The 24,763-nt window shown below is 44.7% G+C and overlaps 1 pseudogene; it reads right to left on the reverse strand.

Annotated features, from left to right (window-relative positions):
* Positions 1-7,827: 7,827 nt before the first annotated feature.
* LOC125400186 (eukaryotic translation initiation factor 3 subunit D-like) overlaps positions 7,828-24,763 on the reverse strand; it is an 80,810-nt pseudogene continuing 63,874 nt past the window's right edge.

The following is a 24,763-nucleotide window of genomic DNA, read 5'->3' on the forward strand; positions in this document are numbered from 1 at the left end:
CAAGCACTGGGATAACAAGTATATACCACCACAACCGGCCATGTTTACACGAGTGCCGAGAATCGAACTCAGGTTCTCATGCCCATGTTGCCAACACTTGACCTAGGGAGCCATCTCCCCAACCTGCTTCTCTTCTCTTTGTAGCAAGCTCCGAGGACAGTAGAGGGGTTCCGAGCATAAAAGCCTGTGCTCCTCGGGCGGGCAGCCTCAGCAGCACCCTCTATCCAATCCCAGCTTTTTGCCAGCTGGCTGCAGAAGAGAGCTTGGGAAAGCCTCATTAAGCCACACAAAGCCCGCCTAAGAAGCTACAAAGTGGACTGCAGCTGCCTCGCCGGCCTGCTGCGGCTGATTGCCTGTGCTTCCCCAGCAGCCCGCGGCCACGCTGCCTGCTGACACAGCCTGTTGTGTCGGAGACCTTATTACTGTAAATCCCATTTCCCCATTTCGGAGTCCCTCAGAAATTACAAACATGTCTACCTGTGGCCGGCTTGCCTAGAAAGGTCACTGTAGCAGCTTCAAGCTGTTGCTGTCACTCACGTGTACACAGGCCGTAAGTCCTCAGGGTCAAAATGTCAGGCCTTCAAACTTGAGACTGCTTAATCCTAGCCAGACTCGGGTTGGGCCCCCCATACAGAGGCCCACAAGGCTTCTGTGCTACTGTGAATATTGTAACTACAATGATCTGGTGCATTCCTTCTGGAAGCTTTATTATTTAAAGGTCTCCAGTGGAGTTAATGCACAGTAGAGTTAAGAAGTGGTTTTTGTGAAGTGGCAATGGAACCTGGGGAGATGGCTCCATGGCTTGCCAGGAAAGCAGGAAGACCCGAGTTCAGTCCCCAGTACCCATGTAAGATGTAGGTGTAGGAGCATGTGCTTGGAATCCCAGCACTGGGAGTATGGAAACAGCGGAATTTCTGGAGCCTACCGGCAAACCAAACCAGTCTAACATAGGTAATTTCCAGGTAGGTAAAAGACTTAAACAAACAACAAACAAAATAAACTTAAACAAACAACAAAATAAGGTGACTGGCACTGAGGAACATTAGTTGGGATTGACCTTTGGCTTCCACAAATGCGTGCAGGCATGTGCATGTACGTATACACACACGTGCTCTTACACACACATACACACACGGGGGGGGGGTGGAGACAATATTTATTGAACAACCTCTGCTGTGGTTTGGATCGGAAATACCTCAAAATGCACGTTTTTGATCCTCATTGCAGCAGGGCTCAGAGAAGAGAGAGGCATAGAGATTATAGGGCTTCAGTCTCATCAGCAGACCCAATGACAGATTTGCAACTGAGTGGGATATCGGGAAGCCGGACCTGGGTGGAAGAAGTAAGTGATTGTGACTCCCCATCTCTCTCTTCTCTATCATTTCTATATTCTCTGTCTTTCTGTCTCACTCTCTCCCGTCCTTCACTGGTTCTCTCAGCTCTCCTTATTCTCTCTCTCTCTGTCTCTCTCTCTGTCTCTCTCTCTGTCTCTCTCTCTCTCTCTCTCTCTCTCACACACACACACCTCCTTCTTTCTGTCTCTCTCTCTCTGTCTCTCTCTGTCTCTCTCTGTCTCTCTCTCTCTCACACACACACACACACACACATCCTTCCCCTCTCCTCTACTCTCCTCAGCCTCACTTGTTGGTCGGTTGGGCTTTTGTGAAACATGATTACATCGAGCATTGTGTGCTTCAGGGTAACCTTGAATTCATCTCCCCGGCCTCTACATCTTGAGTATTGGGATTACAGGTTACTGTGGTGTCTTTTTTTTTTTATTGAGATAGAGTCTTACTACAGCCAGGCTGGTCTTGAACTCATGACTCATCAGCATCCAGTCCCTGAGCACTGTGGGAATAGACCTGTACCATCCACCTGCTGTATGACACCATTCCTAGAGAGATGTGAACAAGCCTCTACTCACGCCATATAGTGAATCGGCAACAGTCCAAATTCATGACCGTTAATTTCCCGCTTGGCGAACCAATAAGTTTTATTGAAATTGCTTACAGGAAGATGGGTGAGGAAGTTTGTACAGGAGCAGAAACGACTCAAAGACAGCGGCATCACCAGAAGCCCACCTCAGCATGGGCGAGTGCTCACAGAATTTGGAAACCTGGAACCTACTGCACAACTTACAGACTTCTGGAGGAGTGTCTCCTCCTGTCAGCTCTGTTGGTCTGAGCCTCTTCTAGATAGCTCACCTTGTCTGAGAGCGTCTCTCATCACTCCTTCCTTCTTACATAAGCTTGGGAAGGAGGAGCTTCGAGTGCCTGCGTGTATCAATTTCAGGGACTTCCTAAAGCTTCCAAGTTGTTTGAACAAGTTTCCCTACAGGATGGAATGTTTTAGCCCCATCCCCACCTTTAGAATATCCTGCATCTTAGAGGGCGTCTCTCTATGATAGAAGGGTTAGTTTTGGAAAAAACTGCCACACATCACCACAAATAGCTTTTCCCGTTTCTTATTTTCCACCAGAAAGAACCTTACCACTTAGGACAGCAGCTGGCACACAGTTACTCCCAGATGTCTGTGGAGGATGAGAATGAACAGCCAGCGCCTGCTCTCAGTTACTTTTTTCTTGTTGTTTTCAGATGAAGACACCAAAACCCAATTCAGGTGAGTGATGGGTGCATGGACCCATCGTGGGCGAGTGATCTGAGATCAGAACGAGGATGCTCCTCTGTTTTCCCCTGACGCTTTCTTCCCTGCTGCAGAAACACAACTCACTTGGGAACAGGAAGTTAAATCCAGGAGCTGGAACGATGTCTCAATGGTTTAGGAGTGCCATCTGCTTTTGCCGAGGATCTGAGTTGGGTTCCCACCACCCATGTGGCAGCTCACACCTGCTCACACACAGCTGTAGGGGATCCGGCATCCCTCCTCCAGTCTTCCCGAAGCACTGCACATATGTTCACACACACATACACATGGTTACAGATAATTTTTTTTAAAGAAAGCTAAATCTGAAGGAAAAAGCGGGTTTCTGTAACATGGAATACTCAATGAGACAGGACAACACACAAAAGGAATCACACACACACACACACACACACACAATAAAAGACAGGACAGCACACAGAAGAAGTCACATACACACACAGGCAAAATAAAAGGCAAGGAAAAGTATAAACAAAATACTTGATCTGAATAATAATGAATAAAAACCCTACATTTCTGCTTATTGTTTATCTAATTTTGAATTTTAATGAATAGCAGGGATAGTAATTACTCAATTCCTATGTTTATAGAAAACCAACACAGGAACCCTCGCAGCTCAGTGCTTATGAGGTGTCAGGCTCTCTTAAACGCTCAGTTTTGCAATTAGAAAGGGAGCCATTCATTAACATTTTTAAGCTGGATTAAATAAAGAATATGGTTGTTATTTATTCATTAAAAATTTAAAAACTGGAAATTACAAGCTCATTTTTTTTTGGATGTTATCCACTTCGTTTAATTAGTGGTGAGTCAAAACGTTCCTAAGAAGCCTTTATCTACATACCTAGAAACAAAGTGACTTATTAGCGAGTAGAATGATTTCACTTGGTTAACAATTAAATTCATCTTCCACACATATTGAGTGCTTGTCCCCAGACCCCTGGTGACTGAGGAAGAATCCCAGCTTTTCATATAAACAGAACTGTGCTTAAATTCTTTTTCTTCTGAGTGCCCTTCAGTTATCGACACAAACATCCTGAAATATGTGTTTTTATTCATAAAATGGGATCATCACCTTACCTAATGAGGAACCGTGGATAAATAGATAAACTACAAAATAGAACCCAGGGCTTTGTGCATGCTAGGCAAACACTTTTTTTTAACTGAGTCACATTCCTAGCCCTGTTAGTCTGTTTTTGAGACACACTCTCTCTAAGTAGGCCAGGCTGGCTTTGAACTAATGATACTCCAGCCACTTGCTTCTGAATGCTGGGAATACAGGCATGTGCCAGCACACCTAGCTTTGCCAAATAGAGTAGAACTGGCCACTTGGCCTCAAGGCGCCAGTTATGGAGATGATTCAAAATGGGAAGCAGGGAAATGAGATTTGATCAATGTGTAGACTGGGAGGAGGAACAGGGAAAGGGGACCAGGGACCAAGTTCATCTTCCAGGCACTGACATAGGCTTGGGTTTAACTAGAGGAAGAATTTGGGCAGAGACAAAAGGCATGCATGCTTAAGCAGTCTTGTTCAAGTTGTGGTCTGGTTGGTCATTGTCTCTGCTCTGGTTTCACAACATGGCCTAAAGCAGTCTTGTTGCTTGACTTGACAGACTTCCTTTCCTAGGACGATGGTTCTTGCTTAGCATGTCATTTCATCATGGGGTGGTCTGCCTGCATTCCTGCAATCCACAGTGACTGACTGGGGACTTCAGGCATCTTTCAGGGTCCCTGAAGGAGACACATAAATGCTGATGATAAGATGCCTTAGTGATTCATGTCTATGTCGCCATCTTTGAAGCGGGAGGAGCTATATCAGCTCTCATTGGTTTTTAGATAGATACTCCCCAAGTGTTTAACATGCACACATGCAGGCAGAGGTAGATGGCCAAGGATATACACACTTGAGCAGTCCTGGGTCAAGGTTCATGGGTCAAGTGTGATGCTGCCCATAAGTGACTCTTCATTTTCTGGTCTCCAGCCTTATCTTGCAAAGGAGTCTGACAAACTAGTAGAGCTGTGCAAAATCCCTTTTCAAGAGATAAGGTCCCCCTCTGGCTGAGAACAGGTTTCAGCCTCTTCCTTCTCCAGGTATAATTTCTCCAGGGGTACGGGTGGGGTCCAGTTTCTTGGGGTCCATTGTTTCAGTGACCTCATAGATTGTGGGACACAAGCAACTCTTTAGAGCATCGTTTCTGCCATGCCAGTTACAGTGCCAGACTTTCCTCCTGGTCTTGGATCTCTTGAGGACCCAAGTGTGAAATCAAGACTTTGAAACAGAAACAGCGTCTAAGTGCCTATGTTGCTACCAGCTCCCCAAGGCACATATTGGTTATTTCTCTTATTGCTGTGACTAAATGGCTCATGAGAAAATGTTTAAGGGAGGAGGGGTATTTTATGGCTCACAATTCCAGGGTGCTGACCACTGTGAAAGAGAAGGCATGGCAGCAGGAGTTTGAGGTGGGTCGCATCTGCAGTCAGGAAGCAGAGAGAGATGAACGCTGGTGCTCAGCTCACCTCTTCCTTTCTATTCAGCCTGGGCCATCCCAATCCATGGAGTGACTCTGCCCACATTCAGGGTGAATCTTCCATTTTTAGTTACCAGAGGCAATCCTAGGACTGTGTCTCCTCGTTGATTCTAAAGTAAATCAAGTTGGCACAAGATTAACTGTCACATGGCCCTTCTAATGATTTCTAGACACCAGGCCTGAATCTACTGAGTGGAAGGGTCTCAATCCAGCCTCTTGAACTAATCAGTGGTTTATAGAACATTTTGACTGTGGGTACCATGATATCTGGGGTTTTGCTGTTGTCACTGATCACCTTTCCCAGAGTTCGTCAAATCTTGGAGATAGTTAATAAATATACTGTGAACTTGCATGTCCCACTCAAAATAATAGGAAAAAAATACCTGTTTATTTATAGAAGGTGTAAGTATGTCAGGTCAAATTGTATTGGATTCCTTAAATTTATACATTGAAGTCCTAACCCCAGTTTCTCAAAACATAATTGCATTTGGAAGAGGATCTTCTGTGACTTTTCTTGGGGAGATGGGGAAAAGCATCTTACCTCAGTCAGGCATCAATGAAACTGTTACACATACTCATAAACCACTGTGTTTATTGGGGTTACTTGCACAGGTATAAGTGAGGAACCCCTCACTTATGGGAGCATGGATAACTCAGACACATTACGAAAAGCCTTACCCCAGCACAAGTAATAGCTCACAAAACCTGCAACAACCAAAAATGCTTAACAGGACCTGCAGAGAGCAGGGCTGCTCAAAGAGTCTCCCTTTACAGGTGATTGTTACTGATTGCATAGCCTTGGAGTGGGGGGCTTTATGAATCTTGTAAATTTGGGGAACTTCCTGAGCCTTGTGAGTTTTCTTCACTTCCTGAGCTTTGTAAGTTTTATTTACTTCCCAAGTCTTAATGAGCTTCCCTCCAGGACGGAATGTTTCAACTTAAAGAAAATACTTTCACAGCAGTCTTTAAGGAATTACTATGCTAAAATTGAGGCATCAAGGTGGGCTGTACCCAATGTGTGCCGCAGGAAGTCTTACAGCCAGTGGTTACCCGCCCAGTGGGGCGTAGCCTCTTATATTTTATAAGCCAATGTAGAGCATGCATCTGCTCTCTTCCCGGTTGCTGGATTTGGTTTCTGTTCTCCGTTCAAGCAGAGGATTCTGATTTGTGAGTTTACCCCTAAATAAACAACCATCTATTTCTCAATTCTGAGCTAGTGTGGGATTTCTTTTAAGCGTCTTTTCACAAATGCATCTTTATACAAAGCGTGGCTGTTTAGGAAACAGCCACGTTCAGGAAAATGTATGTAGACCTAGAACACCATATCCAGCTACAGGTCAAGGAGTGAAGCTTCCGGTGAAACTAGCTGTTCACATATCCATCTTAAACTTCCCACCTCCAGACCTCATACAAAATGAGTTTCTGTCATTTAAGCTACTCGGCAGCTAACCCTTTGCCCTTCTCCCCGACATCAGGACTTATCTTAGGAACAGGAACAAAGGGCCCGATAACACCATAAAATGAAAAGGCCTTTTATTTTCTCACACAGCCTTCCGAGAGACTTTGCTTGGCGTCCCCAAATTAGATGCCAGCCGCAGTGACGAGTGAGGCTGCTGGATCACAAATGGGGATGAAAAGGATGTGTTTGAGCAGAAGTCTTCAGAAACTCTTATCTCTCCCAAGGGCCCACCTCCCTTCTCGATAATGCCTCCCTCATCAAAAGTGCGTTTGAAGTGTAGAAATCCTGAATCATCCAAAACTTCAAGACTTTAATCGACCCTATCATGTTGTTGCTAGGTTGGCTGATCAAGGAGAGTTGAAAGGGTTAGTCGGAGCTTTTTAAAGGCTCATGCAAATAAGGATGTCTGACTTGCAAGGCTCTGGGAGTCTTTCAGATGCAGCATTTGCCTCCTATTCTCCTCCTTTCTGAAGACTGCGAAGTTACTGATGTGGAATATGCTGCACAGGATCCTGATTGGACTGGTTAAATCTAGATGGATGGGGAAATAGGGAGGGGAGAGAGCGTATTAGCTAGTCTTCATATTTCTATGAGCAAATATCTGATAAAAATCAACCCCGAGAAGGGAGTGGGGCTAATTTGGCTCACAGTTTGAAGGTGCCACATGTCCTTGCAAACTTTGTCAACTGGAAACAGTCTAGAATCACCTGAGAAGAAAGCATTGTTGAAGAATTCTCTAGATCAGATTGACTTGTAGGCATGCCTCTAGGGATCGTCTTGATTATTAATTTATAGGAATAGGTCTAGCCAAGAGTGGATGGCATCATTCTCTGGCCAGGTGGTACTCCGCTCCCTAAAAAAAACACAGGTAAGCATAAACCTGTGAGAAAGCCAGCAAACAGTATTTCTCCATGCTTGAGATTCTACTCCTTCTTCCCACAATGATGTACTGCAACCTATAAGGAGAAGAAATAAACTCTTTCCTCCTCTCAGTTGCTTTGTGGTCAGAGGGCTTTTTTGTTTGTTTGCTTGTTTGTTTGTTGTTGTTTTGGGGGTTTTTTTGGAAGGAAAGAAACCAGACAGACTTAAACTTTATTCTATCTGCCACAGAGAGCAGGAACCACATAATGCTGCCCAGCTGCCCAGCGGGGTGGAACACATGTAGGCACCAAGATGATTCATTTAAGTTCCTTCATCTTCCTCATCCTCTTCGTCCTCCTCGGAGCTGAAGGTGCCGTCAGGCAAGCTGTAGACTCAGATGACCTGCTTGTTGGGGTCCTTGAGGATGAGGTACTTGCCCTCCTCCAGCTGCATGCAGATGTCCCTGACGCAGAGTAGGATGCCCCAGGTGTTCTCTACACTCAGGTTGATCTGGCTGGCAAACTGCTCGGTGCCCAGGATGACATGGCGTGAGGAGCCCTTTACGTGGTACTTGGACACATACGGGAGCTTCAAGTACTCAGATCCAGCCAGCAAGGCACAGCAGGTCCAGCGGGCCAACTTGTAACTGTTGTTCTTCAGCTCAGTGGCAATGACAGCTCTGCGCTGAGAGTCCAACGTCTGCCGCCAGTCAACGCCACCACAGTGTCTGGAGTCCTACTCGTTGAGCATTTTGATGTTGATGAAGGACACTCCCCCATTGGCTCCAGGTCGATGTCGCCTCCAAGTTTCCACCTGCGGTAACGCTGAGCCACGGAGGTGATCTCATTCTTATTCGTGTCCTCCTCCACAAATGGGTTTGGGTTGGGGAAACTGTATCTTTCTCTCCCCATTCGCAGGCACTGCTGGGAGAAGTTGTGGTTGATGTAGGTGACTTCCATGGCCAGGTTGAGGAATGAGTTGAAGGAATTGCCTTCGTCTTGAGGGGGTTCATTGGCTGACTCACTCACAGTCAGGAGGTGGAAATCAGAGTTGTCCCTCTTGTCAAAGAGTTTAGACCCAACTCTCTTCACAACAACATCCCAGGAGTACACAGAGCAGGTGCAGCTCATCAGCATGGCCAGGATGGCGTCTGTGGCAAACACATTGCCCTGCATTTACCAGCTTCTGAATGACAGGGTCATCTGTGGTGGTGACAATGTGGAAGATGCACTTGATGCTCCGCAAAGGCTTCTCTGCGTGGTGATGCCGTCAAAGGTTTTGCTATTATTACTCCAGTGCGCCACAGCACCTGATGTCTCAAGGCTCTGACACTTCCAAGTAGTGCATCTTCATCAGCTGAGGGAAATCCATCTCCTCTTTTGGACTTCAACCGAAGAGTCTTGGGTTTCCTTGACTTCTGGTCCCACTCCTGCCTCACTCCACATTGCTTCTGAAATGTTTTCTGCAAGTGAATTTGTTCTTTCTTTCTGCTTGGCATTCTTGGGCAGTGTCTGTAGGTTGAACTGTACCATGTTCTTGCGGTCTTTGTCTCTGTGGAGGTTCTGCTGTGCAAATCTCACCCGGTTCCGTGGGTAGGCAGTCTCCTGTGTGTGCGCCGTGTCCACCAGCTGGAAGCTCGTCTCATCCTCCTCATGGAAATATGCATACTGACTTCCCCCACCAAACTGAGAGGAGTACTTGCTTGTGTGCCTCTTGTCTTGGTATGTGGCCCCCGTCCAGTCTGCAGCCTTCCCTAGCCGATCTCCTTTGCTGAACGGTTGGTAGGGCATACCCGAAACTGCTCAGGAACGGCACAGGGAACCCAGCCCAACAGGTTGTCCTGGATCTCAGGAATCGTGAACTTCGCCACCTTCTAAATCCTGCAGTGGGCTCCGCAGACCCGGATGGTGACAGATGGCGAGGGTAAGAGACTGCCATAACTCCAAGGAACCAAGACAGGATGCAAGTTGCGCATGCAGGGGCCAGCCGGTCAGAGAGTATTTATCGCAGCAACAGAAAGAAAACTAGAACACAGTTCATCTTCGTGGGGGATGCATGGTGATGGGAGGGGAGACAACGTGGTCAGGCCACAGTCAGTCAGGAATCAGAGAGAGATGAACACACTGCTCAGCTTGCTTTCTCCTTATTCTGGGCATTGCTGAAACTGGAGTTAGGTTGATGGACAGCAGTTTGCAGCTATCTTTCTGCTTCTGACCCCTTCCTGCGCTGAACTTCTAGGGCTGTGTGCAGTCTTGCCTGGTTTTTGAAAGGGGTGCTGGAGATACACATTCAGGCCTTTGTTCTTACACAGCAAGCATTGCCACTCACTGTACCATCTCCTTGGGCCTGTATATTTTCTTTTAAATCCATAAATTCTTACTTTTTGGAGCAATGCTGTTAGTGTCCATTTATAGCATGTTTCTGCTCAATCTTTTGCCTATCCTAGTCTGTTCCCCTGCAGTGATTATTACACATATTCTAATGGTGATTTTTCTGCTCTCTTCTTTCTATTTTCTTCTGCATTTGTTACATACTATTTTTTTTGCAGTGAAGACTTAATTCTTGCTTTCCATTAATCTGCTTGTCCTAATGTGCATTTAGAACATTATATATGCAATAATAAATATTTCATACTTTGACTTTTAATTCAGTCCCAACTTTGGCCATGTGAATGCCTTCAAACTTGGATTTTGTGTCATTATGACATCATCTATCTTGTGTTTATTTTCATTTATTTAGATAGTTGAGTCATTTGTTTGGTGTTTAGAGCTTTCATACTTTCTGGCACCATAAAATACTCTGGAATCACCTTGCATTCTATTCATCATAGCTTATACATATGAGGCAGGTGCTCTACAACTGAGTCTTTGCTGGGGGACTCTAGTCCAGTGTTCTACCACTGGGCTGTGTGACTACAGTGATCGAGTACTTGCTTATGTGCATTAGGCCAGTGCTCTACCGCAGAGACATTGCTTCCAGGCTCTCTCTGGGTAATTCTAAGCAAGCGCTCTAAAACTGAGTTATACTACCATCCTCTAACTGGTGGATAGTAGGCAAAGGTTTTACCCCAGGGCCACATTCCCAGCCTCTTCCTAGTAAATTATAGGCAAGTGAGCTACTACTAAGCAACGCCCCTCACCATTCCCTGGATAATTTTAATCAGGGCTTCTACGCTCCAGCCCTTCAGTAAAGTTGTCCAGGCAAAAGCTCTACCACCTAACTCATCCTCATCCCTCTACTTACTAGTTGATGTTGAGATAGAGTTTTGCAAAGTTGGCCATGTTGGTCTTGAGTTCGCTCTGTCCCCCTTAGCAGAGATAACCACTTTATCACATGCTTTACGTGATTACCAAACACCAAAAACCTCAAACAAACAAAAATGTTGCAAAAAGTAGGAAACATGCCATGGAAGATAAATTAAGGGTTCATGTTCTTTATGAGCTTTCTATCCGTTTCCCTGACCATTTCCACTTCCTCCCATATAGAAAGAGTGATATCACCTCATTAGGAAGTCATTAGTGGGCATTTAGTACGTGGTGGGCCTTGGGTGCACCAAGATTGTGTCATTTAGAGCCACTTCCTGCATTCGAGAGGTTCTCAGTCCACGGAGGAGGAGATTTTAGCAACTGTTATCCAAATACATAAGGTTTAATATCCAGCAATAAAAAGCACATCAAACGTTTATAGTTAAACCCTTCTCTGCCTATAGAGAAAGTCAAGTTGATTTTAGATCCTGTACCTTGAGACAATGCCTTGGCACATGTGGTAGGCTCAGTGGTGTCTCCCAGAGATGTCTGCAGCCTCATCCCCTTAACTCATAAGTGCATATCTTACTTAGCCAAAGGGACTTTGGGGGGTTCTAGACTGGTGCTCTACCCTTTAAGCATTTCCCAGCCCTCTTTTTATTAGAGATATTATCTCATTAAGTTATTCAGGATGACTTTGAACTCAGTTTTTAGCTTTCAGTCCTCCTACTTCAGTATCCCAAGTACCTGAGATGCCAGGCCTGGGCTGTCAGGTCTAACTTTTCTTACCTCCAAATAGAAGGGTAATGGGGTAATTGATTTTGTGTTGGGTTCAGTCCCTAATTCGTGACAGTGTGTTATAACAACAATATAAAATGGTAAGCGTGTGTATTCTATGCTTGCTAATAACTGTGATTCATAGATTTCCTACTATTGAAAACAAATCATCAGGCAGACTTATAGTTATGATTTTCTGTAATGGGGGTCAATGGCTTTAAGGTGTGTGTGAGGAAGAATTTGGTTAGATTGTTTGTAGAATGTGAACAACTGTCTACCCACCAAATAGGGAGTTAATGCCAGATCAAAGTACCAATTATACCAAAGTCCATCTTGTTGAACCAGTGAGTTCAGGGAGTGAGAGGAGTCTTGAGAATCTTGTTATTTGGGGGAAGTACCTAAGACTGTGAACTACTTGTTTTCTGGATCTTGTGAACCTTTCTCCTTCATCCTGGAGGCAAATTTCAGTAAAAAAAAAATTCCTATACAATAGGAAGACAGCCCACTATTTAATTCCATTCAGTGGAAAATTTCCAATGTGTCTTGGGTTATATGAAGAAGACCCTTGATGTATTTTGAAAGCAGAATGCCTTGTTCCCACTTTACACCTAACAGCTTGCCCTTTGCAGCACACACAGGGCCTGCACTTATGCCCTACCTCAAAAGAAGCCTAGAAATGAATGTCTATGCAGGATAAAACCTTGAAAGTAGATAAACTTACATAAGGCTTCAGAGAAAGCTTCCTTTAGTCCCATGATCAAACTCCCACTCAACTCTCTGATAGGGAAAAGAGAAAGTATTCATCGTCACCCTTCTATTGTGGGGCTCAGACTTCTAAGAAATGGTGAGTTGCTTCATGGGATACCTACTGCCTACGACTCTTGTGTTTTCATTTGGTTACTGGTCTGTGTTATTAATTGACATATATAAATTCAGGGGCTGATGAGATCGTTCAGAAGGTAAAAGTCTGGTGACCTGAGTTTGAACCTAGTACCCACATACAAAGCTGAATGTGGTAATACACGTTTGTAATCCCATACTTCTGTGCTGAGACTGGAGACAGACTCAGGAGGGTCAACCGGAATTTTGTGGGCCAGTTAGTGTGGAATGCACAGGATGGCGTAAACAATGAGAGAGATCCTACCTCAAAAACAAGGTAGAAGAATCTTGCAAGTTGTCCTCTTACTATGGTATGTGCGCGCGCGCACACACACACCAGATAGAGAAGAATAGTGAGTAAAAATTTTTAATTAAATGCATACACTGAAAGACTCCAGCTTACTTCATTAAAAATGTGACCTTTTCACGAGGACTTCCTTTTGCTTACTCTGAATAAACAGGTAAGGGATGCTTTGTGGAATGCGAGAGCTCTAACTTAGTTTGATCTTCATATTATGGAATGATTTCTAGCTTTAAAAATATTGTGGGCAGGGGTACAACAGCTTCCTACAAATTGCAACATTCCTTCCAGGAAGTAGGAAGAGGCTCATGGGACTCAGGAAGTAAACAAACTTCCTAGTCTGGAAAGCTGCAACTCGCAAGGTCCAAGAGGGCCCCTCCTCATTGTCATACAAGTAGACAGACAGACATAGAAGGAAGGAAGGAGGGAGGGAGGGAGGGAAAGAAGGAAGAAAGACAAGTGAAGGAATGAATGAATCTACAAGGGGAGGAGACTGCTCAGATGAGCTGCCAAGAAATTCTCAGACCCAATGAGCCGCTTGCAAGCTGTGTAGAGAGCTCCAGAGTGGCAGCCTCTGAGAGTGAGTGGTGATCTGTGTTAAGGTAGCCTTTCTAGTGATGCAGCTACTCCGTACCCGTACTCCTCTGAGAGTACCCAAATGCAGATTCACTGGTTCGCTAACTTGGACTCTGGTGCAACTGTTATTTGGTCTGTCATGGGCTCCCTAGCTAGAGTGAGTAGTTTGCGTGTGTGTGTGTGTGTGTGTGTGTGTGTGTGTGTGTGTGTGTGTGTGTTGTGTTGTGTTGTGTTGTGTCTCCCCAGGAAAAGTCTAACACACAGCATGTGCTGCTCACCTTTGAGAGTCATATAATTAGTTGGGTAGGCCTCCACAGTGTGCCTGTCTCCCAGGTGGGCACTCCTTGCTTATGTCAAATACAGAGTATAATTATCTTTAATTCCCTCTTGTCCACCAAGAGATCAAGTAAGAATACTCCTAAAGAAATGAGAATAAAAGAAGCAATTGAGTGATGTTTCTCTGGCTGAAATAAAGCATTTTCAGGTTGGGCTCTACTTCTTGAAATGATAGGAAATTGTAGGAAGTCTCCCAATATGGGATTGAGTCCATCTTTTCTGGGTCATTTTGAAGAGGAGTCACACGAAGATGTGCTTTCAAAATAGCCAAGCACTGGCCTGCTACACAAACATGATAATCTGAGTTTTGGCCCTAGAGCCCACAAAAATACAGACATGGCGACATATGGTTGCAGATGTTAAGTATGGGATGTGAGGACAGCACCTCGTTTTGGAGGTAATGCAACCATTTACCACCTCTCTGACCAGCATTCACATAATTTCTCTCCACTATTTAACAAGTGAAGACAGCAATGCCTAACTCAGAGTCACCATAGTGTGCTTACATGTGTGCATATGCATGCGTGCCTCCACATAAGCATGTATGATAAATATCAAGCCGCAGTAGGCGTCACATGAATTATAATTTCTAGTATGCAATCAGTAAGCAATTACAGATTTCTTAGTTTTCAAGAACTTGGCCAGGTCCTGCACACTGTTCTGCAATGACTGCCATTTGTAACTGTAGCTTCTCAACTAAAGCAATTCATTGATTGCGTCTTCTACTGCAACCATCATGGTTAGCCCTCATTGTCAAGTTCCCTGGATGTAGAATCACATAAGAGACACACAGTTGAATTTTTCTAAGTGTGCTTCCAGGGAGGTACACCTCAGAAGGGAGGTTTAACTGGTATTGCGGCTGGCATCATCCTATAGGTCAGAGTCCTTCCTGGATTAAATGAATAAGAGAAAGTGAGCTGAGGACCAGCATTCGTCTCATTTTGCTCTCTAACTTCAGATACAATGTGGCCGTTGCCTCATGCTCCTGTCTCCCTGCCTTTCCCACTATGATACATTGTATCCTGAAACCGTGACCCACAATAAACCCTTCCTTCCTTATGGTTCTCTAGTGGATGGTACTATCTCTGGGCTCATGGTCCTGGGTGCTATAAGAAAGCATGGTGAGGAAGCCACAAGGGACAAGCCAGTTAGCATCAGTTCTCCATGGCCTCTGCATTAACTGTTCCTAACTTCAGTCCCTGGATGATGGTCAACTAGTTGTAATATGAAACAAACCATTTCCTCCCCAAGTTGATTTTAGTCTTGGTGTTGTATTACAGTCAACTAAGACACTAGACTCGCAGAAGACCTGAGTTTGTCTCTCAGCACCAAATTGGGCAGCTCACAACCATCTGTAATGCCCTTCTTTCTAGCTGCGGCTGTATCTGCTCAGGTCATCCTCCTGTGACACTAGACCCCGACTTCTTTGACAATCTAGTGTTGACTTAATACCAGTGACTCTCTATGGAACACCCATATCTTCAGCTTCACTGGGACAGCTGAGGCACCCCGACCTGTAGACTGAGCAGCTATGAGCAGCTACCGGGCTCTCGACCTCTCCGTGATGTGGACAGCCATTGTTAGTTGCTCAGATACTGGTGTGTGTGTGTGTGTGTGTGTGTGTGTGTGTGTGTGTGGTGTTATTGGTAAAATTGGTATTGTTCCTCTAGAGACCTCTGACTACTAATAAGCACTTAAAAACTTTGCTATGTTTATGGAGGCACAATGCTCCTGGGTTTCAATGTTCTCTTAAGGCTTTTGCAAGCTCCTGCTTACAAATGGTACACTTTCAGCGTGCGCGCGTGCGCACACACACACACACACACACACACACACACACACAAATAAAAAACGTTGTAGGGAACATTGTCAGTCCAAGTGTGTCATAGCTTCATTACATATATATACAAACACATACAAACACATATACAAATACATATACATCATATATACAAACATATATGTACATCACACACACACACACACACACACACACACACACACACACACACAAGTCCTGGAAGGGAGTTGTTTCTATGTTACTAGTTGTGAAGTGAAGAAGTTGTTCCAATGTATAGTCCATCATGGCAAATAGCACCCTCACAGAAGAGCTGCCCAATTGCTTCATCTGACCTCAGCGTCATTAGCACCTTTAAATGGTAGCTCACATGTAAGGAGGTCCCAGGGGAAAGCTATTGCTATTGGCTTACCTACCTTCACTCCCTGCTTGTGTGTACATCTACCCTTCTGCTGCTGCTGCTGCTACTGCTGCTGCTGCTGTTGTTGCTGTTATTCTTGCCAACATCTATCACTGGCATCAAGACCTTCCAGTGCCTCTTCAAGAATCTCAGGCCTTCATTACCAGATCAGGACAGTTGAGGCATCCAGTCTCACAGACTAAGCAGCTACCGATCTCTCGCCATCTCCAGTGTACAGCCTGCCATTGTTGGACTACCCAGCCCACGTCATTTTAGCCAGTCTATTAAACCTCCCTTTCTCATGTATTTTCATTCTACCTGTTCGGAGGCGTGATTCAACACATAGGACGTTGCCAGAGGACCTCACACATGCTGGTAGGCCATGTTTCCTCTCCAACATGCCTGTTCAGGGCCAATGCCACCTCTTTCTCCTGTTTCCATGCATATAGTGCCAATGTCTGGGCTTATTCCTTTAACTGGTACAGTTTCAATAGGGAGTTTAAGTTTGCGGTGGCCACAGCAGGGAGCTTTTTACGGCAACACGGTTACTGATGTGAAAGGTATCTTTGAACAAACGAAGAATGAAGAAATCCTCTGAGGGAAATAATTCATCTTATTTGTCTGAAAGAGTGATGATTTTGCTTAACCCGGCAGTCACCCCCTCCTTCAACTCAGTGCTTGGAAAATAATAATTGCTCACTTTTTAATTGTTTGGGCTGATAAAACTGTCAAGCGAGCACAAGCTATATCAAAACCAGCTGCATGTCATTTTCTTTTGTGTGTATATATGTCAGGATCTGTTTCTCTACATCTAAACTTTCCGCTTTCTCTTTGTACAGACAACATAATTAGCCCTTTTTCAAGGATAATTTCATATTTGCCTGCATCAAGTTGCCCCCACTTTTTTGTTGTTTCTTTCATTTTATTTCCTCTTTGAGGAAGAAAAAGTTAAAGAGATTTTACTAAAGCAACTGTTCAGTTGTTCTGTTCAAACAACAAGTTATTAATCAATGCTTCTGTTTGAATAACAAAAAGTAAATTGTGTGTGTGTGTGTGTGTGTGTTTGTGCGCACGCATGCGCACGCACACACATGCACCATATCTTTGCAAGTGCCTGAAGAATCCAGAATAGGGGGTGGGATCCTTGGAGATGGGTTGCAGTTGGTTGGGCACTGTCTGACATGGGTACTTGGAAGCAATCAAAAAGTCTTCCAGAAGACCATCTAATGGTCTTAACCACTGAGCCATTTCTTCAGTCCCTGAATGGCATATTTATGTAACTACCTGTGTTACTTACTTCTCATACCATTGTGGTAGAATATTTGATTACAACGTCTTAAGGAAGAGGGTTGATCTACTTAGCTTGTCTGTTGCTGTGGTAACATACCAATCAACACCAACATGGAGGAGGAGAGGGTTTATTTCATTTTACAGGCTGTGGTCTACCAATGAGGAAAGTCAAGGCAGAGACCTGGAGCACAAACTCTGGAAGAATAAACACTTTTTACTAGCTCATTCTTATACTGCCCAGATCCACCTGCCCAGGGCTGGCACCGCCCTCAGTGAACCAGGCCCTCATATCGATTAGCAACAAAGAAAAATGCTTCTTTGACACTTGTCAATCTGATGGAGGTAATTCTTCAGCTGAAGTTTCCCCTTCCCAGGAGACCCTTGGTTTAGTCAAGTTGACAACTTGAAGCTGACAATGACAGGCAGATGGATTTGGGTTCAGAAATTTCTCTATGGGTGCTCTTTACATAACCCAGCAGAAAATGTGGCACTCCTAGGTAGTTTCATTCTACCAGGCCTCTAGCACATGAGGCAGTTTTATCCACTTTAGGTGTGGGTCTTGTTCTCTGGGAACACCGTCGCAAATACAGCGAGAGATGTGCCTCTGGTCATCCTCCCGTGACATTAGACCCCAGCTTTTTTGGACAATTTAGCGTTGACTTAATACTAGTGACTCTCTAGGGAACGTCTATGTCTTCAGCTTCACTGGGACAGCTGAGGCACCCCGACCTGTAGACTGAGCAGCTATGAGCCGCTACCAGGCTCTCAAACTCCCCATAGTGTGGACAGCCATTGTTAGTTGCTCAGATATTGGTGTGTGTGTGTGTGTCTGTGTGTGTGTGTAGTGTGTTATTGGTAAAATTTGTACCGTTCCTCTAGAGACCTCTGACTACAAATAAGGACTTAAAAACTTTACTATGTTTAAGAGAGAGAGAGAGAGAGAGAGAGAGAGAGAGAGAGAGTTTGAAATGAGATGAGAGAGAGAGAGAGAGAGAGAATCAGTTTATGCTGCAGCAAGCTCCCTGGAGCTGTGGTCACAGGTAGTTGTGAGCTGTCTACCAGAGCTTCTGGGAACTGAACTCTGGTTCACCCTCTGCGAGAACAGCATTTACTTTCAAGCCATCTTTCCAGCTTCTGAAACAAATTCTTTTAGCATCAGATTTCAGCAAGTTTAGAGCCACATCTGCTCCTGGAGTTGCCCAGCCCAGGAGTCTTCCATTCTTCTTCCCTCTCGCGCCCCAAACTGATTTGTGTTCAATTTTTGTTCTTTGAAGTAAAAAAGACCCTGACATGGCATTTCCCACTGGGGAAGATGCAGAATTCCATCAAGCGGAGTCGGTAAAGCCAGTCATATATGCTAGCTAAGGTGCTAGCAGTCATTGGTGTAAGCAACACAAATCTGAGAGACCTAAATGAAAATCGTGGGGCTGGATGAGATCATGTGGCAGTGGGAACAGAACGGAACCTTGCCTGAATTTTAACTAAAGACCTTTGGATCCCGCCAACTCCACCGCTTTATAGAATGACAACAGGGGCCATAATTGCTTCCACCGCAAGGCACAGAACTCAAGGTATAACCATGAGATAGGGATGGCCTCTCACTGCAGAAGGCTGCCAAAGAGATAAAGCTGCAGGGTCATTCTTCAGTGGCTCCATGTTTAAGAAAGGCTCCAGTGTGGCAGCTGGAGAGATGGCGTTTAAGAGCACTTGTGCAATTGTGAGGATAAAAGTTCAAATCCCAGCACCCATATAACAAGTGGGGCATCGTGTACATACCCATAATGCCACATCTAAGGGGATGGGAGACAGGGTCACCAGGGCTTTCTGACTTCCAGCATAGCTGAGAAAATAGGAGCCTCAAGTTCAAGGAGAGACCCTGCCTCAAAGGAATAGGTGGAGAGTGATGGAAAATGACACCTAGCACCTTCTTCTGCACATGCACAGGCTTACACACCCCCCCACACACACACACACCAACACATGCATGCAAACAAACAATCAATCCCTTTTAAGAACAGGGACTCTCAGTGTTTCTATGCTTTGAAAGACTTTATGTCTCCTCCCCAATAGTCTTGTCACTATTGCACCAGTAATCGTGCAAAAGTAGGTACATCTTGCCTGACAGGTCGGCCTTGTAGCATAAGAACATTGGTAGTTTTTCTCCCTGGCAGCCAGTAAAGCAACTTCTGGCACTATGAATGCTGGCCAGCAGGGAGGTAGCTTCCAGCTTGGTTAAAGCTTTGTTTCTTTGTATCTTGGGTTAGGAAGTGTGGTGTCTTCAGCAACAGGGTCTTATTATCTAGTTCGAGGGTACAACTGAGACCCACGACAGTAGCCTATATTGTTCTGGGGGCTATCTGGAGCCTCCCTGGTCAAGAATTCACACTTGACAGTAGGATTTTCATTTAAAACCCCATAGTTTCTGGAAGGAACACTTCTTAAGTTGTTGTGACAGTCCTCGCATATTAATCAAAGTACTCTGTTAGAACATGAACTAGCGTTACAAGAACGAATGTCATTTCTCAGAATCACTCTTCCACACTATATGGCCACATTCTTATACATAGAGACTTCAGGGTTGGGGAGATGGCTCAGTCTGTGAAGGGTTTGCTGTTCAAAGTCTGAAGTTCTGATCTTGATCGTCCAGAGCCCACGTGAAAATCCAGGCATTGTGACAGGTGCCTGAATCCCAGTACTGTGATTCTCAGACAGGTGGAACCAATGAGCTCAGCGACTAGCCGCTGTAGTGGAACTGGCAAGCTCCAGGTACTGGTGAGAGATGCTATCTCAGAAAACCAGGAGAACAACTCTATAAAATAATATTTGCGATTGACTCTCTGGCCTCCACGTGCATGCAAACACATGTATGCACACACCCCATGTGTATCTATACGCACATAACACACACATATGCACATACCACTGATATTTGGTTACCATAGGCTCCAAAGCAACACGGTTTAGATATTTACTCATTGCTTGTCCACTTCTCTGACTCTTGGAGAGATGCTTCACCTATTCGATGGAACTACATCGTCATGCCCAAAGTGATCAAAATAGATATCGATTCTGCACCACTGTAGTTAATGAAGACCCCCCCCACGCACACACTCAGCACTTATAAGATTAATAATAGGGGAGACAGAAAGATCAGACAGGGTGGGGGTCACAGTGATCAGAATGTATTTTATACATGTGTGAAATTGTCAGAGAAAGAATGCAATAAAAGTAAAAAGAAATTAGTGGGCATCGAAAGATAGCCCTTAAAGGAATAAATGAGGAGAGGATCTTGCACAAACTGGGAAAAGGCGAAGCATTGGTGAGATGTTGCTTAGAGACTTCTCGCTGACGTGGATGAGAGAACTGCCCAGAAAAAAAAACATGAAGGAAACACTGGAAGCTCCAAATCTCTCTACAGTGTAACCATCAACATGCTAACACTGGGGCTAGAGGGGTTGCTCAGTGCGGAAGGGAGCTTGCTGTGCAAATAGGAAGGTCTGAGTTCAAATTACCACTACCCCAGTAAATGCTGGGGTGCAGCCAGGCATGTGTCTGGACCGCAGTGCTCTGGTGGGCAGAGACAGGGGAATCACTACCAGGTTATCTCCAGATTCAATGAAGACTCTACTTCAAGTGGGTGAGTGGGGCATCTCATGCCCTCCTCCAGCATCTGTGTACCGGGCATGCACACCTGCACACAAACATGAATGTATATTCTAGACACTGTTCACACACAGATACACACAAAAAAACCCTTAAAATTTTAAGAAAAGAAAAATGGGTCTTGTCATGTTGTTATTGTTGTGCCTCACAAAAAAATAGCTGTAGGAGCACCTTTTGTTGTCTGCGTGGGTCGCCCATAATTAAAAGGTTGAATTAGTCATGTAAACAAATTATTGTGAACAAAGGGGTTTACAAATTCTGGCTAATTGGTTTGAATTCCCTGAAGCTTTCCACTGTTTTTAATTCAATAACACAGTGTAAATTTTCCAGTTAGGGAAACTCTAACAGGAATTGGCAGAAAACTAAATAATTGATATTGTCAGCAAGAGCGGCAGCGAGCTCCGGTGTTATTGTTTGCCAGCAATTTCCAGGGAGGATAAAGCATGAAGTTTAATGAATTAGCAATAGAAGCTGTAGACAGCTGGTTCTCAGTGGCCTCTCCATAGGCTTGGCCTCTGGCTGGGAAAAAAAATCCTAAAGTACATATGACTAGAGCGACCGCTGGCTTGGAATATGACTGAGCACACCGCGGTAACTCATGCTTTATGATGGGTCTGGAAACAGTGATGAACTTGTGTGGCTTCTGCATGCTGCTCACCGCCTCTGAGCTTCGTGGTGATTGTCCGTCCAAACACGCATCTGGAATCAAAGGGATAAGGCTGACTCTAGAGTCTTCAGACATGAGCTTGGGAAGACAAGAGGCACGTTTGTTACTTATAGTCAGGGTTTCCTAAAGTTGGCTGCTGGTGGGACTGCAAATTGATGCAGTCACTATGGAAACTGGTGTGAAGGGTCCTCAAACACTTGAAAGCAAAACGACTACAGGATCCTTGGGGGTATGCCTGACGAAATCCAAGGCAGCCTACCGCCAAGATAGCTTCCCTTTGTGGGTTGGAGAGATGACTTGGTGTCTGAGAGCTTTGTTGCTCTTACAGAGGATCTCAGTTTGGTTCCCAGCATCTGTGTCAGCCTGTTACAGGTTTAAAACCACCTGTAGCGCCCTCGCTCTTGCTCTCTCTCTCTCTCTCTTTCTCTCTGTCTCTCTCTGTCTCTCTCTGTCTCTCTCTCTCTCTCTCTCTTTCTCTCTCTCTCTCTCTCTCTCACACACACACACACACACACACAATTAAAAAACAAAACTGTTTCCAAGAAATTCTATTTGCACGTTCATCTTTGCTGTACCACTCTGCAGAAACCAATTTGCGGAAGTGGCTTAGATGCTTGCTGGTCAATTGATGACGGAAACATGGAACATATACCCAATGGAGTGTTTCTAGCCACGAAGACAAATTAGATTATGTCACTTGCAGAAAATGGATGAAAATGGAGATCATTATGCAACGTGGTGTAAGCCAGACTCAGAAAAATATATATCACATGTTTCTTCTCCTGTGCGGAATCTAGATTTTTTTTAAACAATCATGAAAAAAGGGAGAAGCTATTTCAGACAGGAAAATGACTAATGGAAAGGCAAGAGAGACTAGTGGGAGGGTGAATATGGTCAGAGGATATAATATGCATATGTGAAATGTTATTATGAAACTCATAATTTTTGCAATTAGTAATTATTATAAATAAAAAGATCCAGTGCAAACTACATAGTTACTCTGCTGGTCAGAGTTGATTGTCAGCTTGGAAGAGTGCGGCTTGCATTACCTGAGAGAAGCTGCTGCATGCCCATGACCTCTCAAGTATTCTCCTCTCTCCACCTCCCATCTCAGGATAGGCGTTCTGGGATTGTGGGAGTGGGGTTCCGAACTCAGGTCCTCACGCTTGCACAAAGGTATTATCCACCAAGCCACCACCCAGCCAGGCATCCAGCGTGTTACTTTAATCCCAGCATACAATATGCAGCAGTCAGGCCAGGGTAATTAGCCTCTGCACTGCCTCAAACTTTCATCAGTTATTTGTATTTTGAACATTAAGTCCTTTCTACTAGATATCTTGCAATATGAAATTAATGGCTGTCAACCACAGTCATATTGTGGTGCCAGAGGAAGTAGAAGTTGTCCCACTGACTGTTACACCCGTTTACACATCAACCACTCCCTTTTAAAGCTTCCCATTTAATGTTCTAAAGTGAGAAAGCAGGCTTAGTATGAAAGTCATATAACATTGAAAGATGGATGCTAAAAAAAATAAAACAAAACAAAGCAAAAAAAAAAAAAGGGTTTCCTGCCCAACGTAGTGGAATAAACATTTCTGAACAGTTATTTCACTAATGTTTGACTCTTTCCATTTTCCCCAAACATTTTTCCTGCTTTCATAAATCTCTTTTCTCTAAATGAGATCTCTCTCCTGTTATCTGTCAGTTCACTTTGAAACATAATATATGGGCTGGAAGATGACTCAGCAGGTAAGAGCATCGGCTGAATAAACGTGAGGGCCCCAGTCAGATTTCAAGGACCCGTATACCAAGGCGGGCGCAAGTGTTGTATACCTATACCCTCAGAGCTGTGGGAGACAGAGACAAGGGGATGGATGTGCCTTGTTGGTTGCCAGCCTAGCTCCAGAGCTCCAGCTACAGTGAGAGACCCTGTCTCAAAGGAGGCGGGTGGAGAGTGAAGGAGCAGAATGCTGAATATCCTCGTCTGTCCTCCGTGTACAGGAGGGAAAGCACACTCACCCACACTCATGTTCATGTATCACACATACACACTCACGTGCGTTTATACCCATGTATGCACAACACACACACACACACACACACACACACACACACACACACACTGCAAAACAAGCCCCAGGAGCTTTCAATTGGATAGATGAGCAATTTACATTCTCTTTCCTTCATATTGTTTCTGGTGACTTTACAAGTATGTTTAGCTCCATGTTTAGCGATTTTGCAATCATGGCTGTGATGACCAGAATGGAGCTGCCGTCTTTCTTGTAATGCTTTCCCCTGCTCTTTATTTAATAACTGTCTGGTCTGTCCTTGGCTTAATTTCCACTGACCCCGAGGAGAAGGCTTTCTTCACGCGCTGGCAAGGCTCTGAGATACTTTTACACATCTTTATAACCCCCGCAAGCTGTTGGTTTCATTTGCTTCCTGGAGATAGGCGTGATGGCCCCATCTGCTCTCCAACAGCTCCGACCTCCGCCATTAGAGGTTTAATTGTGAATGTCTTTTTTGAACTCTTTTTACCTCTCATAAGCGCATCAGTGACTCTGGGAGATGGCTTGCCACACTAGAGCAAGGGCTTGACGTCGAACCCTCCGAATGCACAGAACCCAGAGACAACGGTACTTGTCTAGAATCCCAGCACTCCAGTAGGGAGATGGGCAGAGACGTGGGAATCCTAGGATGTTCCTGAGCTAGAGAGACTGAACACAGAGCAGAGAACAATACAGAGACTCCCTCACATGGAGGGCATGGTCTGGCTGCCGAGGGTGCCCTCTGCTCTCCACATGTACACCATGGCATATCACACACACACACACACACACACACACACACACACACACACAAACACACAAACACGCACACATACGTGCGCATGCACACACATACATGTAAAACCCAACTTACTTCTACATAGAATCTTGGTTTGATACTTTTTTCTGTCTTGTTTGCGTAGGTGTAACCCTGCTGTCTTTTGGTGCCAAACATTTCATTTTCTAAGACTGACACCATTGCTTTTTCCCCTTTTGTCCCTTGAATGATTTGTTGTCTGGAAGCTTTTTAACTAGATCCTTCTAAACCCTTTCATTCCGAACTTTCAAACTTTGATAATTTCTTTTAACTAACAGTTCTTTATTTTATTTAAATAACTTTTTAAAAATTTATTTTACATATGGACCACAGCTTCCCCTCCCTCCTCTCCTCCCAGTCTCCCCCTGCTTCACATCTACCCCATCCCTCCCACCCCATCTCTGTCTCCATTCAGAAAGTGGCAGGTCTCTCATGGGCTTAAGCAAAGCATGGTATAATA

This window comes from Myodes glareolus, chromosome 2 (genome assembly GCF_982192425.1).
Source record: "Myodes glareolus chromosome 2, mMyoGla1.1, whole genome shotgun sequence".
In the NCBI taxonomy this organism is placed as follows: Eukaryota; Metazoa; Chordata; class Mammalia; order Rodentia; family Cricetidae; genus Myodes; species Myodes glareolus.